The sequence below is a fragment of the Podarcis erhardii genome (assembly GCF_964252035.2).
Source record: "Podarcis erhardii genome assembly, chromosome: 2".
NCBI classification, from domain to species: domain Eukaryota; kingdom Metazoa; phylum Chordata; class Lepidosauria; order Squamata; family Lacertidae; genus Podarcis; species Podarcis erhardii.
This window is the reverse complement of record NC_138498.1, coordinates 2,004,135-2,021,453: the sequence shown is the minus strand read 5'-3', so window position 1 is coordinate 2,021,453 and position 17,319 is coordinate 2,004,135. Positions and strand designations below refer to the sequence as shown.

Here is a 17,319-nt window from a genome sequence, read left to right as displayed (position 1 = left end):
CTGTGTGACCCTCAAAAAGGTTAAGAACCACTGAGCTAGAGGCAAACCACAGTTCAAAATAGTGGCTTGTGGGAGGAGTCAGGTGCAAAAAAAGATGGTGGGTCAGGGAGCAGAGCCAATCACCAGATCCATCACCAGGATGACCTTCACACACATGTACAAATTTACTTTGGAATATTTACCAGGGTATTATTCAGGCTATAAATCAGGGGTCGGCAACCTAAGGCCCATGGGCCACAAGCGGCCCGTGGGGGTCGTTTAACCGGCCCATGAACCCCTGCTGCCTGCTCGGTCAGCTCCCGTGCATCGTGCTAAACTGGTGCGGAGCAGAGCGGGGACTCCTGCAGCCAATGGGAAGCTGTGCACACCTCCTCCGTGCCAGAAGGAGCACCAGAAATAGTGTTTGCACATGTGTGCATGTGTGTGCACTCTGGCCCACCGCGGTGTCTGCGGGACCGTGAACTGGCCCAAGCCACAAAAACTTTGCCAACCCCTGCTATACATAGTATAACCCTACAGTACTCAGTTTGCATGATCTGAACCATATTTGCAGGGCTAGTCAACTTGTGAAGATACACTCCTCAGCTCTGCCATTTTGCACCTCCACTTATGAAGGAGAACAGTTCCTGGTTGATGTGATTAAAGCACCGGGAAGATTGCCAGATAAAAGAGATAGAAGAGAAAGATATAGGTCAGCTAAATTCGTCATAGTAAGAGATGCCTCCCGTGACTTTCCCTCATCCATGCAGCTGGCATCCTTAGGCAGGCCAACGAGATCTGGAGGAGACTACATTGCCTATCCCTAATCTCAGGCAGACACCCATTCGCATGCATTGACCAACCACATTCCCCATGTATAGTTTGCTATAAATCTTGGAAGAAGCAATTCCTTTGTGCACACAGCATAACTTTAAATCACAGCCCTGCCGCCACCCCCCAAAAGGAATTATGGGAACTGTAGTTTACCTCCTCACAGAGCTACAATTCACAGCACCCTTAACAAACTGCAGTCCCCAGAATTCTTGGGGGGGGGGGCTTAGTGTGTAGAGTTTCAAAGTTTGAACTGGATTTAAGTTAACAAAGCTTTTCTACAAGGAGCCTTCAGCTCTCCAGTTTTTGTGAGGGGGCTGAGCCAGAATCCCAGGATGCCACTGCTGGATCAGTGCCCTGCAGACACCACAAAAGTCTCCAGAAGTTTATCATTAGACATAGCCCCAGCATGTGTTGAGAACCAGGGACTTTCCAAGAGTAACCCAGGGAAAAAATAATATTTATATGTATATATATTTACAATATTTCTATGCCACCTTTCCAAGGCTCAAGGCAGCTTACAAGAAATAAATGTTAAGGCACATTTAAACAAACGATAAAATCCAAGAGAAATAACTCTGAAAAATCTTCAAAGACCAGCCAGCAGGACTGAAGGCAGGATGGAAAAGATGTGCCTTGCGAACTCTGCTTACAAGCCAAAGAAGCAGGAGGAACTATTAACTTTTGGGGCACAGACATTCCACATCCTGGGGGCAACTGACGTATTTATTTCTTCCTTATTAAATCCACACCCTTCACTTTTCTTCTAAGTATTCAGGCACGGTTCTGCACAGGCACCATTGTATCTTCACAACAACCATGTGAGGGTACGTTAGGCTGAGAGTAAGCTTCATGACTGAGTGAGGATTTGAACCCAGAATTCTCCAACCCTAGTCCAGCCTTCTAACCACTACACAGCACAGGTGTAAAAAGCCTTCTTGTGGCCACGATGGCTTGCATCTCATAAGGAACTGGGCCTTGAAGCAGGGCCTGAATAAATGACCAGCCATAATTGCTAGTGGGAGAAGCAGCATCTAAGACACACACTCTGAACTCTGCGTATACATTACTTTTGAATAGACATTCATAAGATTACAGTGTGAAATGTGCAGGATCTGTGCTATGAAGAACTTTTAGTAACAACAGATGTGTGCTCGGAAGCATACTGTCAACTACAGCAATCAATGTAACAATGTAGGCTGTGCATATATTCATTTCCCAGGCATCAGGAGACAGGCAAGTCTCACTTCACACCAGAATCATAGAATCACAGAACTGTAGAGTTGGAAGGGGCCACTACAACTGTCATCTAGTCCCACTCCCTGCAATGAAGGAATCCTTTGCCTCATGTAGGGCTCAAACCCACAACCCTGAGATTAAGAGTCTCCTGCTCTACCAACTGAGCAATTCCAAGTCCTCTTCCGAACCATCTTCAACGGCACATTTATTTATGAAATCGCACGTGTGCCCCCCCCCCACTTATTAATCACACTTGCATCTTGCCTTCCTCCAAGGAACTAAGGGCAGTGCCCACAAGGGTGTTTCCATGTTATCTTCACAACAAGCCTGCAAGGTAGACTTAAGAGCATGCAACCGGTGAAGTGAGCTTCATGGCTCAAGGACTTTGAAAAGCTAAGGGGCGAGGAAATAAGCATATTTGTTCAACACTCCTTGCCAGCAGTTTTCCCACTTGTTCTATTATTCCAGCTTTTGACTGTTCCCCAGCATGGGGGTTGCTTTCCTCACCCGGCTCAGGAAAAGAAGTTGATCTGTCAGACTGGTGGGCAGCCCACAACCTGCTGACTTGAGTGCTGGGATGGTTAGGAACAGCTGGTGTTCTCTATCTTCCTCTGTCTCCTTAATTATTATTATCTGCTGATGCATGGTTCGGGAGAGGAATCAGACCAGCGGTTTCATGCCCTGCCTTGCACAAGACTGCACCAGTGAAGCTGGGAAAGCCACGCTTCTGCTGAGCAGGGACGCAGGGCAGGGCAGGGCTGGGTGTGTTTGGCAGCCACAGGGTTCACACGCACACGGAGCCTGGGACTTTTCAGTGCACTTGATTTGCAACACAAAACCCATCTGTGAACAAACTTTGTTCTAGATGTGCAGCATGAAGACCTAGCCAGATTCCCAGAAATATTTTGCTGACACCAGCAAGGTACAGACTGGATCAGGAGGCAAATGGAGGTTTCAGCTGCAGCACATTGTCGGTTGGGGTCCAAAGGTTCCATCCAATCTGTGAACAGGAGGAGTGGAATTCTCCTGCAAGCAGAATTCTCCTTTTGTGAACGGAATTGTGAGAGTGGAATTCTCCTTCCATGAGCGGAATGGAATATTTGCTCCCATTCCATAAGCACGGCTGATCTGAAATGTGTGTGTGTAAGGAGGTCTCCAGTTTGCATCCTGGCAGGGGACCCCCTCCCCATATCTGTCACCTTTTAGATGAGCACAAGAGCAAGGGGTGTGTTTCCTTTAAAGGAGACTGAAGCAGCAGTATGGGTAGCTGATCCTGCCACACTGTAGTATAGTGGTACCTCAGGTTAAGTACTTAATTCGTTCCGGAGGTCCGTTCTTAACCTGAAACTGTTCTTAACCTGAAGCTCCACTTTAGCTAATGGGGCCTCCTGCTGCTGCCGCACAGCCGGAGCATGATTTCTGTTCTCATCCTGAAGCAAAGTTCTTAACCCGAGGTACTATTTCTGGGTTAGCGGAGTCTGTAACCTGAAGCGTATGTAACCTGAGGTACCACTGTATTGCTGTAGATTGGACTTCTAGAAAGCAACGGAAGATGCTTTAAAGGAGAGTGCTATGTGCAGCCCAATTTTCCCACTTTCTTGGCAAGGGAGGAATACCATTTCACAGGAAAAGGCGATTCCCCTCCCTGCTGGTGGTGGGTCCTGGTGTTTAGAACAAAACTCCCCCTGTGTTCCAAAGCATCATTTTCCAAAGGGAAAATCAAACCTCAAAAAATACAATGTAGCTCTAATGATAAAATCCAGCTTATATCTCAGCACTTTGGTGACAAAGGAGATGCATTTATCCAGTGTAGTAGCTGGGGGCAGCATGAATGCCTCCAACAGAGCATGGGCAATAATATGGGAGGTCCAAGATCACAAATCTACCGCCGGCAAATTTACTTGAGTAAGCCATTGTGTCTTATTCATTATGCCATTATTTTTTAAAGGAAAAATAGTGTTCCACCTCACAGGATTGCTGTGAGGCAAGACACAATGAAGATTGCTAAGCAGTTTGCACAAGCCTTTCCTGTCACAGCTGAGGTGAAGCATGATGGAACTGGAGATCCAATGCCTGGTGCTGCTGCCCCAGTTTCCTCATGGCCCTTGGCCGTGGGTCACACCCCAACCAGACAGGCTGAACTCCAATCCCATTATGGAGAGAGTAGGGCAGGGGGTGTAGGAAGCGGGAGGATCTGGTTGTCCCCATCCCTCTATAAATCAACCGTCTCCATCCTGGCATCCTCTGGATCAGAGTCAGCCAATGTGGTGACCCCAGATTTTGCTGGACGACACCATCTCTTGCCACTGGCCATGCTGGCTGGAGCTGACATCTCTGCAGGGCACCCCGAAAAGCACCACATCAGCTCCTCCTGCTCTGGATGCTGCACTACAACTCCCATCAGTTCCAGCCAGTTAGGGATGATGGGGGTTGTAGTCCGGCGACATCTGCATGGCACCAGATTGGAGAAGGCCAGTGTAAATGCTTGCTTTAAAAGCCGTTGTTCCAAGTGGGCACTGTGTGCCCATGCGAAAGAGAGAAGGCAAGGAAAGGACATCAGGTTTATTTTTTGGCCTTTGGCGCTGATGCTTTTGGCACCAGCCTCCAGACACGTCTGTTGCTGTCACCTTTTCCCCTGGTACTCAAGCAGCTCCTTCCCACGGCAACAGGATGCAGTTTTTTTAAAATATTCTCTTTTCCCCCCGATTCCCCCCCTCCTTGAAAATAGGAAAATGTGATTATAAAACCACAAATTCTGGCAAACAGCAACAGAGCAGAAGCAGGATGCAAAAAATCACTTGCGTCTAAACCAGTCTAAGAATGAGCAATTGGAATGCCACCGTTAGCCAGCTAGGGAAGGGCAGCGTACAAGTGAAACAAACTGGCTGCTGCTGAGGGGTCTGCAACTGCCTTGACCACTGACCAGCTTCCTGAGCCCTTCTAGGCTAATTGGTTTACTGAAACATGGACCTAGGCAGCATAACAGCCTTCTTCCAAGTGCTGCTAACCATCCTTAACTTGATGAGTGAATCTAGAAAATGACACAAAAAAAGTCATCACATACCCTTCATGTCCTGAAATCTAAAATTACCTCTATACTCATAGTGAAGGCCAAACCAGGTGCTAAATTAAAGCACAGACTACACACATTTGCAGATAAAATTCTGCAATTGGTTTCTTCTTCTTCTTCTTCTTCTTCTTCTTCTTCTTCTTCTTCTTCTTCTTCTTCTTCATTTATCCCCTCAAAACTTGTACAGGAACTTGGGGAAAGGGGGACTTTGAGGTAATGCATGAGTGACCGGGTGGGCCCTCAGCTTCTTCTGTCTCATAAGGTTTTTGTGAGAGTAAAACAGCTTAAAGTTTTATGTCATGCCTGAAACTCCTTGGAGGAAAATTGGGGGCGGGGAATGTGATAAATAACTTCTCAGGCATAACCTGGCAGAGCCAAAAGAAGGGGTGGTAAGAAAGGATGAGGAGAGGAGAGGTGGATTGATTTTCCAATGCGTCCTCTGCTTTCTCAGATGCATTTGTCCCACTTCCTGGTCATGGGAAATTTAAATAGAGGTTCATTCAGGAGCACCTTGACGAGTCCTGACATGTATGATATGAAATGTTGGTGGAAAGGCATGCAAGGCAAATGCTGGATTTCCAACGCATCCTCTGCTTCTCAGGGATTGCGATGGCTGTGGACCTCTCCCAGTATAGAAAACACAAACATATAAGGGGCAGAACCAAGGAGAGCTGCAGGTGGACCTGCCAAATTAAGTGAAAAACACGCCCCATAACTGGAAAGAAATGCGGGGCAACCTAACCCCGTCCCTCTCATCTGAACTCCCGGTGCCTTCAATGCACTCCCACCCCAGGAGCTCCCAGGCCCTTGGACTGGGACACTCACCTCTGTTTCAGCCACACTCCAGGTCAGGGCCAGCAAAACCTGTGGTGGCCACACCCATGAAAATGCCAATGATTTTTCATTAGTAGGTTATTTCTGGGCAGGGATGGCCCAACCATGAAGTATGGTGAGGCGGTTGCCTCAGGCAGCAAACTCTGGACAGCTGGGAGAGGTGGCAGATCCGCCCCCCCCCCTTGCACTTGTTGGCCTTCTCTGCTGCTGTCGCTGCCTGCCACACAATACCACCCACTCTTCTCTGGCATCCATTTATTCCCCGGCCACCTTCAGTTGTGTCAGGCAGCAGCAGCTGCGGAGCTGGAGGGGGGCTGTGGAGGAGAAGGGGGCAACGGGGGGGGGGAGGAGGCATTCTCAGTTTTGCCTCAAGCTGCAAAACCTACTCAGCCGGCCCTGTCTCTGGGGTCAGATGAGACCGAAGCCCAGGTGGGTGCATGGTGTGCATGCTTTGTTGACCATTTTCAGCAGCACTGGAAAGCACCCTCTTACACCCTCCCATTGGTGATTTTGGATTGTTTCTTTGATTTAGCTGCTGCATCAAAAGAGGATGAAAGTATCTGCCCCACACAGTGAGGTGACGAGTGCAGGAGGTGTTCCTCTTGATGCCTCTTGCTTGCCTGGGTGGAAAGGGGTGTGCATAGAAACCTCCGGCTTTTGCGTGGGTGGAACGTAGATTATGGTGCAAAGTTTGGAGTCGCACCTGTTGCTCCACCCATTTTTGCCTCTAGCTTCGTCTTTCACTGGCATGCGGCCCCTCCAAGGTTGTCCACAAGGCAATATGGCCCTCAGACTGAATAAGGTTCCCCATCCCTGACAAACCAAATCCAATTGGTTACACAAAAAACAGCAACATATCAGGAAATGTATGGGCTGTTTGCTTTAAATTGGGCTCCCCAGTTGTATCTTTACAACTATGCCCGATGACTTAACAGCAGGAGACTGTGACGTCATAATGGTTGCTACATGATGCAGCGGTTGCTTACATGATCTTCTGTGGCCAGGATCAGTCCCTTTTCTGCCTTTGCTGTGCAGTGTATCTATTTACATTTCCCTACGATAGATTCTTTATGCAAAATAGGAACAAGCCCTTACAAGAAAAACAGCAACAAAGATGCTTCAACCACGGAAAAGAGGGGAAACAAACAGCAGCAAATCTGCTTGGAGAAAAAGGCTACTTGGCATTGTTGATGAAGTTATACAGGTAGAAATGGTTACAGCTATGGTACTTTTATCACTGCCCCCCCTCCCAAGGCCATACCTTTCGGAGCAGACTTAAGGATGCAAACTGTTTCCGCCACAATCTGTCGGATCTCTTCAAACGGATAGGATGTAAGGACTGGCTGGATGCAGAGAAATGGTGGGAGGAAGCAGCTGGGGAACAACCAGGGGAGGAGGTGTCAGAAGCTGAAGAGGTAACAGGGCTTAGTGAGCTGGGTTAGGCTTGGCAGAGAGAAGCCCAGGATCAGAGGCAGGAGCTGAAGGAGGAGAGGAGGGAGGCCAAGAGGTAGAGATGAGTCTGGCTGATGAAGACAGCTGTGGGGAGTCTCTGCAACTGCCTCATGGGGGCAAGACCTGCCAGAGATGAGTTGCTGTGCTCAATAGGCCTGTGGCACTCCTCTGTTGATCATGTTTTTTTCTAATAAGGAGTTAACTCTAACTTTCAGGGTGTGATTTACTGCTGGCTCGCTCTTGACATGGTCCTACCTATGACTGGCATTGCATCCATTTACCAGCCTCTTTCAAGGCTGGCCTGATGCAGGAACACCTCTGAAGGAGGCTGCTACGCAACTTCCTCAATGCCCTGCTAGATTCTAATGACAATTGTATTGTTTAACCACTAGTCATTCCAATAATAAAAATAGAAACACAGCTTAAATCTGCAGAAGCAGGAAACTATAAAAATACCACAGAGTCCTATCGTCAAAAAGAAATTTCTATTTTGGCATGGTGAGATACTCTATAGCTGCCTTTCCCAACCTTGGTCTCCATATGCTGCCAGGCTACCCCTCCCATCAGCCTCAGCCAGCATGGCCAACGGTGAGGGGTGAGGAGAGTTGGACTCCACCAACATCTGGAGAAAAACCACATTGGCAACCCCTGCCCTACAGGTAGCATATTTATCACATCTGTGCAAATGGCATTTCTTTCTTTTTTAAAAATAATATTTATTAACTTTCCAACAATTTAAACACTACAAACAACAAAAAGAAAAAAAAATACAATACAATACAAAAACACTACTGTCAGGGAACTGCCATCGGAGCCAGAGGGAGAGGGAGGGCTCCAGAGGGATTACGGAGAGCGTCCCAGGAGGGAGAGAAGCAGCCCAGCTATTGGGGAGGGAAATCAGCATAGCACCAGTGGAGAAGGGGGGCAGATGGGGGAATCGGCGAGGTGGCTCCATGACTCCTCGCCGGAGACCAGTGGGGAGAGCACGGGTCCTCCGCTGCCCACACCCTCCCTGCGCAGAAGGCTTCCGCGCAGGGAGAGTAGGCGGAGATTAGGCGTCAAAGAGCTTCTTTGCTGGAAGAAGTTCAAGAAACGCCCACTGACGGATTCTGCCAGCGATTGAGACAGCGACAGGTGAGTGGCTGTCCGGACAGAATCGGGTTCACCCAGGTAACTCAGGCTGGTGTGGCGACGACTTACGCACGAGCAACCCCTAGAACCATTACAACTACCTAACACAAACACATTAAACTGACAGAACAAGACAAAACAAAAACAATTTAAAACACATCAAACAATTTCAATATCTTATCTTTCATTCACTTATTTCACATCTCTCAAATCATTTGTTTCTCCAGCCTCTGCCAAGAGGGCTTGACAGCGCCTGTCTCCTGGGAACTGAATAAACAGAGCAATGTAACAATAAAGTAAAAATGACAGAAACATTCTGAAGCCCAGAATCCAGGAGCCCATCAGCACTGGCTTGTTGGCACCTTAGAGCAATGAATAGCTGGTTAGATATTGAGACATTTTCTGAAATTTCAGGACGATGTGTTAGATGGTCATGGAGAAAACACTGCAATTTATGAGCCTCGTTTATGAATTTATAATATTTGTAATCTGGGGGGAAAGCCAAGACTTGGCTATGATCCCTATTGCCCTACTTTAAGCATGTAATCTTTGGCTAAACATCCATCTGTTTTTCTAGTGTTACAAACTTTGGATCCGTTTAATTGGTAGATGAATCAGCTAAAGCTTTAATTGCAACTTAAAATTTGCCTGCCAATTAAGCTGTGAGTTTTGAGTCTGAGAGGCTCACCAGCTTCCTTGGCACCAGTCCAGCAACGGATTATTCGCTACACTTTATGGGCTCCCTCTTCCCCTTGCCAGATACTTAAAAATAACCAAAACAGATAAATGAAAATACACAAGCTGTAAAAATGTAGCTATCAAAAACATTTATACAAAATCCTTTAAGCTGTTATTTGCATTCTCGTAAGCTCTGCTCAATATCTAAACGTTTTCAACCCCTTTAACCATTTCTTAGCTTTACTTGCCAAAACTAAAGGCCAAACTCTGTGCTGCCTCCGTCATGACTGACACAGCACAAGCAAACTCTGTTGGCCCCAAAAACATGTCAGTGCAGCAGCTGTGCAATGTGATGTCACTGCAGTCCTCTCCTGCTTCACTGGCTGCCGTTTTTGGGCGCAGATAGGTGCTGCTTTGACTAGACCAAGAGTGGGGAACTGGTGGCCCTCCAATTGGTGCTGAACTACAGCTCCCATCATCCCTGACTATTAAGCCACGCTGGCTGAGGATGATGGGAATTGGAGTCCAATGGCATTTGGAGGGACAGAGGCTCCCCACCCCTAAACGAGGCACTGCCACAATATGCAAACAAGAGGTGTGGGTTGGCATCAACCATGCTTTAAATTTAAGGTAACATGTTTGATCTAGCTGAGATTCCTGTCTTGCAGGGGGTTGGACGAGACGACCCTCATGGTCCCTTCCAACTCTTCAATTCTGTGTTTTCAAGAAGGCAAACCATAATAACGTTCATATGTAGATTAAGTCACTAGCCCTTATGATCCCCACTCTAATTAATTGGTGGGATGGAAATTGAAGGCCACACTTCACCTCTGGAGGCGCACTCTCAATGCAAACGTATGCCAACAACAATAACATCCTGAGCAAGGACTGCAGGGGTATGGAGTCAAGCACACAGGAAAGTCTAGCCCTGAAGCAACCTCTTCCGCCCACAAGGCAAAAGAAAAAGACAATCCTCTCTCACCAGAAATCTTTCAGCAGCTTTGACAGACTGACAAAACTAGGCTTTGAATCAAAGTGCCTTCTAATATAGTTTTAGGCGAGACAAACCACTGACACTGAAAATTTTGAATTGAAGAAAAGTTTCCTGTGCAAGTTAGGGATAAGGTAGCCAGGGGTCTTAAGGTGGTTAACAGAATAAAATCAAGATATAAAACCACAAAATACAGAATAAAAATAAAAACAACCCAATAACTCCCCAAAAAAACACACATTATAAAAGGGCATAGTAGTACAGTGGTACCTCAGGTTAAGTACTTAATTCGTTCTGGAGGTCCGTTCTTAACCTGAAACTGTTCTTAACCTGAAGCACCACTTTAGCTAATGGGGCCTCCTGCTGCCACCGTGCTGCCGCTGCACGATTTCTGTTCTCATCCTGAAGCAAAGTTCTTACCCTGATGCACTATTTCTGGGTTAGCAGAGTGTGTAACCTGAAGCGCATGTAACCTGAAGCGTATGTAACCTGAAGCATATGTAACCCGAGGTACCACTGTATTATTTACTGAATTTATATATAAAGGTTGCCGGGCTCCAACTCCTGGCAGCCCTGGCCAATGGTCAAGGATGATGGGAGTTGTAGTCCCAAACAGGCTTCAGGTTCTGGATACCTGCCTTAGAGAGTGATCTACTTTAGCTGACTATTTTACTTGCATGTAGACAACAAAGCCAAAAGCTTGCCTAACAACTGTAGGTGGCATCAAGCTTGCCTAGTTATTTGCAGTTGGCATCGATTCAGTGCTACTAATGAACTCACAAAACAGATTTTTTTTCTGCAGAAAAATAAAGCACTGGACCTCACTGGACACTGGTTTTCATCTGCTATCATCAACAGCCAGCAAATATTGCCTGAGAGAGAACCCTTTCTCCTCTTTGAATAACAAGGGCCGAATGGAAGCACCACTTTAATACTAACTCTGTTCCAAAAGAGCAGGGAGAGAACCTGTGGCCGTCCAGTCATTGGATTCCTGTCTGCCCTGACCAGCATCACCCAGTGCGGCACGAGTTCTAGTCCAGAAAAACCTGGAAGGTCACAGGTCCCTCATCCCTGAAACGTAGCGCTGCATCAGCAGGTAGGACACACAACACAAGATAACACTTGACAAGTTCAAACCTTGCAGAATAAAACCTTGAAATAAAGATTGGCTTGCCGGACTAAGGAGTGGATTTCGAATGGCTTCTCTACAATGTAGTTCACATGAAACTATTTAATACAGAAATGAGATATGTAAAGGGTGGAGCTCTAGCACATTTACTGCTATTTAAAGTAATAATGAAAAAAAGAGAATGGGAATAGTAATACTCTGTCAATGACGTCTTCTGAACGGTGGAGAAGACTTCAAAATGCACTTCAAAGTAGCAAAAAACAGCCTAATACATTATGAATAAAAATGAATTTTATTAACCACACATTCAAGCTTGTACTTTAAAAAATATATTCAGTGGTTTTCTTCTACGGTTTCTGAGACAGAAAGTATTCTTCTTTCCTCTGCGTAAGGGGAAAAAACTGACTCGCTCTGTGACCCCTCAGTCATGTTCGCTTTCTGCTGTGAGCCGCTGGGCGCTGCTTCCTTCGCAGAATACCCAGCGACTCAGCAGAAGGCTCTGTGCTGAATCAGATGAGTTTGCAGATGTCAACTGGAAATTATGTATTTCCTTTGAAAATAACAAGGCAGGATGCAAACATATAACAATATTATTGTTGTTGTTTCAAAATCAAAATCAATAATATAGTTGGTCTGAAATGGTTACCCATAAATCAGGATGTCTAAAAATAAGTAGTTGTGGGGAAGGGGGCTTACATTAGCCCCCACAGGGCTCCTCTACCCCGCCACATTTCAAGCAAATTCATCTATGAAAGGGGAGAGTAGGGTATGCTGAAAGTTGCCACTTGCTCATGCACCACCACCCAGCACAAGAAGCACCAGCAGACTTGCAGGCACGGGCGCAGTCAGGGGGGGCGGGAGGGGCTGCTGCCCCACCCCCAAATCAGTAAAAAGACATAGCTAGCTGAGGTTCTGCCCCCCTAACAAAATTCCTGGCTACGCCCAAGCTTGCAGGAGTCCCAAGTGGAAAAAAAATCTTTTGAGGGATAGAACTGCGGAAAGGAACACACACATCGCCAACAGCCCAGTGAGGACAGACAGCGTTGGATGATATTGGGGTTTGCATGTGTGGAAATAAAGAATAGGGTGGGTGGGGGGTGGAATGGAGTCAGCTGGCTGGCTGGAACAATGAATAGAAGCGCCCCATGCTGCCACATTTTGTTGCAGGTCCCACGTGTGCTTTGTCAGTTACCATTGATGCCTGGCCCCTGGTGGCTGCTGGAGACTGCACCACACACAGAGAGAGAGACCCCTCCACCTGCTTGGGGGCAGAGCTGAAGGGGACAGGGAGTTTTTAAGAGACAGAGATGTGTGCCTGGCTGGTAAGAAAGGAGGCCAGAGGAAGAGGGTTTCAAGGGGAACTGGTAGTATTGACATCAGCTGGGCGGGTGCCTTCAATGTACTCTTTGCAGTCTTTGCTAAAAGCATTTTTGTTTTGCCAAGCCTACCCAGATATTTAGAATGCCAATATGGTTTTAGTTTATTGTTGGATCCTCATTCACCCCCCCCCAAAAAAAAGAGTTTTGTTTTTTTTACTAATAATATTGCTGCTTTATTCTGTTTGTAAACTGCTTTGAGGTTTTCTATGATCAAGTGGTATATATGTTTTATGAAATAAATAATTGCATAAATACATCAAAGATTGACAGTGCCTGCCTGCTGCCTGCTTCTCAGCTTGAATATTTCTAAGTAAATAAAAAGTAAAAAGTAAATGAACAGATATGACAAATAATTTCAGCATGTTTTCAGCGCTATTTGTGCATAAGGAAACTGACCCTATTAGGAGGTTCTCCAGCTTCTGGGGGCAGCAGGGAGAGCGAGAAATGAAAGAGGGAGATGCTTCACAGTCACCAGATTACTCAATCCTTGATGGTGACTGACAGCTGAAGGTGTAAAGTGATTGAGCTGAAAAAGGGTTTGCTTGAGGTTGGCATGGGGTGATGCCAACGATGCCTCTGTGGTTTTCCATCTGCAATGGCTCATTCACACTTGAAAGTCATCCTTTCACATGGCGGCTCTATATGTGAACCAGCCTGAAACTTTAATCAGATGCTATAGGAGGAATACTTCAAGGTCTTGGACGAGCTGTCACATGAAACAAAGCAAAGGCATGTGGGGTTCCTTTGTTTAAGGGGAAAATAATACAATCACTGAGTTAGAGAAGACCTAAAAGGTCATTCAGTCCGACGCCCTGTCAATACAGGGAATCTGCTGCTACCCCATCCCTGATAGATGGTCGTTCTACTCAGAAGTAAGACCCATTGATTTCAATGGGACTTATTCAAAGGTTAGTGTGCACAGCATTGAAGCCTAAGGGGAGCATGTATAATTCATATAAAATTATGAATGGTATAAAGAGAGGCAGGCACCCCCTCCCCAGTATATTTATTTATTTTATTGCACCTCTGTCTTTTCCTCTGAGGAGCTCAAGGCAGTACAGTGGTACCTCGGGTTAAGAACTTAATTCATTCTGGAGGTCCGTTCTGAACCTGAAACTGTTCTTAACCTGAGGTACCACTTTAGCTAATGGGGCCTCCCGCTGCTGAGGCGCCACCACACGATTTCTGTTCTCATCCTGAAACAAAGTTCTTAACCCAAGGTACTATTTCTGGGTTGGCGGAGTCTGTAACCTGAAGCGTATGTAACCTGAAGCATATGTAACCCGAGGTACCACTGTATATACAGTCCTTCTCTCCAACTTCCTCTGCACAGCAATGCTATAGCTGGCTTAGTGTTATTGACCAACATTCACCACTGAACAGGGATTTGAACGTGGATCTCCCCAGGCAATGTGACACCCTTAGCAGTATAGCATGCGGTTCTCTTTAGGCCCATCCAATGAAAATTGACAGGAGGAAGTATTTTTTTCACAAGCACACACATACAAACATATGGAACTCACTGACACAAGATCTGGAGACAACCACGGGATAAGGTTGTAATTCCACACAATTACCTAAGAGTAAGACCCATTCCACTCACTTTTGAGAAATGACATAGTTAGTTATCTTTAAAAAGATTTATTTCACAAATCTGTGGAGGAGGGGAGGTCTATCAATAACTATCAGCTATGAGAGCCAAGTGGAATTTCCACATCCAAAGTTTGTATATCCCTGACTGCCAGATACTGAGGACACACAACAGGTGTAAAACCAGCACTGTCATGCCCAGGTTGTGTTAAGTGTCCAAAACAACAACATCCATCTCACACATTGGAAAAGATAATATTGTGATGATGATGGCCAAATAACAACTTGCTGCCCTTTCTTGGAACTCCAAACCAGCCGTCTGTTGCAGTCATCTCACTCTTGTCTAATAGTAGGGCTGGCCCTGATACAAACTCTGACAGGTTGGCTGCATCCCAACCTATAAGCCCATCAGAGCTCTTCCACCCTTTCTATCTCCCACAGCTCTGTATCCCTTCTGCCGCACAAAGTGAGTTAAACAGCTCAAGAACTGCAGAAGAACAGCTCAACATGTCCATGACCTTGGAAGCAAACACTTCATCCAATAAATATGTGGATATTTAATCTGGTCTGCATCTTTCATTTGGAGGAGCCAAAGCAACTACCAACACTTCAGTCTCCTCCAAAAGATTTCTTCCAAGAACTGACGAGGAGCACCAGCTCCTGAGTAGTCACTTCTCGCCAAAGTTTTTGCTCGCTTTATATAAACTGATCTTGCACTTTCACATAATGTTTCACTGAGGTAACATTGAAAATATCCCAGAAAGGAATTTAAAGGACTACGTGGAATTGCACAATCTTTGCCACGAAGCAGTGATCGACTGGGTACAATGTGAAAAGTCAAGGCTTACTCCATGGGCCGCAAGAAAATAAATCAATAAATCCACCCACTTGGATGGCTAAGCTCTGCAAGATTAAAAGACGTTATAGCATTTATTCAACACTTGGCTTGTACGCAAAGTTGAAGAGACCAGAGCTCTCAAGTACAATCCTTGACATCTTTGGATAAAAAGATCACGTAGCAGGTGTGGGGAAATGATTCAGTGAGGGGAATTCAACGTCACACTATGGTGCATGAATGATCCCCTTCCTCCCCCCACAGGGGTTCTCCTGACCCCCCATGAGCCTTTCCCTGGGAGGGAGGGGCCCTGACTGACTCCAGCTACAAAAGCAGAGGCAGCTGAAGAGGCCAGAGACCATCTTGGCTGTTTCTTAGTGCAGACCCAGGTCACCGATCCTGAGCTTCCACAGTTTCTGCTGTGGAAAACGTCACATGGTGTGATTTGAGTGGATTTTGGAATATAGGAAGGCCACCAACCCATCTACTATCTACACGGACTTGCCGAGGCTCTCTGCAGTTTCAGGCCTGTTTCTCTCCCAGTCCTACCTTGAGACGGCAGGCAGAGAACTTGGGACCATCTGCATGCAAGGCAGCTGCTCTACCACTGAGCTACGACCCCCCCACCCCGGAAAACTGCACTTTCTGGGATTCTGTAGTGTGAAGCCATAACAGTGAAACCAGTATAAAACTGGTAGACTTTAAAAGGATCAGTATGCCCACAGACCATAAAGAAGGCTGATTGCCGAAGAATTGCTGCTTTTGAATTATGGTGCTGGAGGAGACTCTTGAGAGTCCCATGGACTGCAAGAAGATCAAACCTCTCCATTCTGAAGGAAATCAGCCCTGAGTGCTCACTGGAAGGACAGATTGTGAAGCTGAGGCTCCAATACTTTGGCCACCTCGTGAGAAGAGAAGACTCCCTGGAAAAGACCCTGATGCTGGGAAAGATGGAGGGCACAAGGAGAAGGGGACGGCAGAGAACGAGATGGTGGGACAGTGTTCTCGAAGCTACCAGCATGAGTTTGGCCAAAGTGCAGGAGGCAGTGGAAGACAGGAGTGCTTGGCGTGCTCTGGTCCAGGAGGTCACGAAGAGTCGGACACGACTAAACGACTAAACAACAACAACAATGCCCGCAGAAGGGGACTTGGGTGCTGAGCAAGCCACTAGCTCAGCATTTGCAACAGGTCATGGGCAGCAAAGAGTCCATGGGAATGCCACAAGCCCTTCATCTTAATTAATTACTTGATTTGACTCAAGACTCATCCAAATCAGGTCAGGTGGAGTTCCCAGATCCTTGTGCCAAGTAGGACCCTCACGCTCAGTATTGTCTACACTGACTGGCAGCGGCTTTCCAGGGTTTCAGACTGAGGGCATTCCCAACCCAACCTGGAGATGCTGGGGACTGAATCCAGGACTTTCTGCATGCAAAGCAGATGATCTCCTCACTGAGCCAAGCAGCTGTCGTGGCTAATACAGCTGGTCCACCACCTACTCCTGGTTTAGTTCTGGGCTGCATACAGTGTTTTATGGTGCTTGGGTTTTTATTCCAGTTGCCTCTTAGCCTTACTGTTGTTTCACTGCATTATGGTTCCATGTTTGTTCTCTTTTTATTTGTACACTGCCCAGGGGATTTATTTTTACGAAGCATCTCATAAATATAAGTAGCATATTGCAGTTGCTAGACATGCCCCCACTTCAAGTTCACACACACATATTGTGTTGCCCTCTTGCGTTGCCCACAACAATTCCCACCCCCACCGGCAGCATGGTGTCTATCTCCCTTTGCAGATGGGGGAGTGAGAAACATTTCACTTCCAATCTTCTGATACTGAACTTCCCTGTGGCTGAGACAGCAGAGAGGAGAAGGAAAATGCCTTCAAGAAGTGAGATCGGAGCTTGAGAGTCTGGGGCAGCACAGAAGCCCAAAGTTAAAATGATGCACCCCCACACCCTCCTTCTTCAAATTAAAGCACCCTTCTTTAGAAATGACACAAGAGGTATTAGCAGGAAGAAAGCACTATCCACTTTTGGAATCTGAAGTGCCGAGTTCAAGCTGTTTCACCATGGATAAGACAGGCACTGTTGAGATTCTTTATGAGATCTCAGCGTAAAATGCTTTCACAGCAGCCTCCACCCCCCACCGGCCACCAATTTGAGACAACAGTCTCATCAGTGGC

The 17,319-nt window shown here is 46.5% G+C and overlaps 1 protein-coding gene and 1 long non-coding RNA gene across 5 annotated transcripts in view; one reads left to right on the top strand and one right to left on the bottom strand.

Annotated features, from left to right (window-relative positions):
- HDAC7 (histone deacetylase 7) overlaps positions 1 to 17,319 on the bottom strand; it is a 186,704-nt gene that overhangs the window by 130,587 nt on the left and 38,798 nt on the right. The window lies entirely within an intron of this gene.
- On the top strand, positions 6,374 to 11,383 carry LOC309336249. Its single transcript, XR_014153933.1, has 2 exons — positions 6,374 to 7,157; positions 11,008 to 11,383. It is a non-coding gene; the product is annotated as an uncharacterized lncRNA (long non-coding RNA).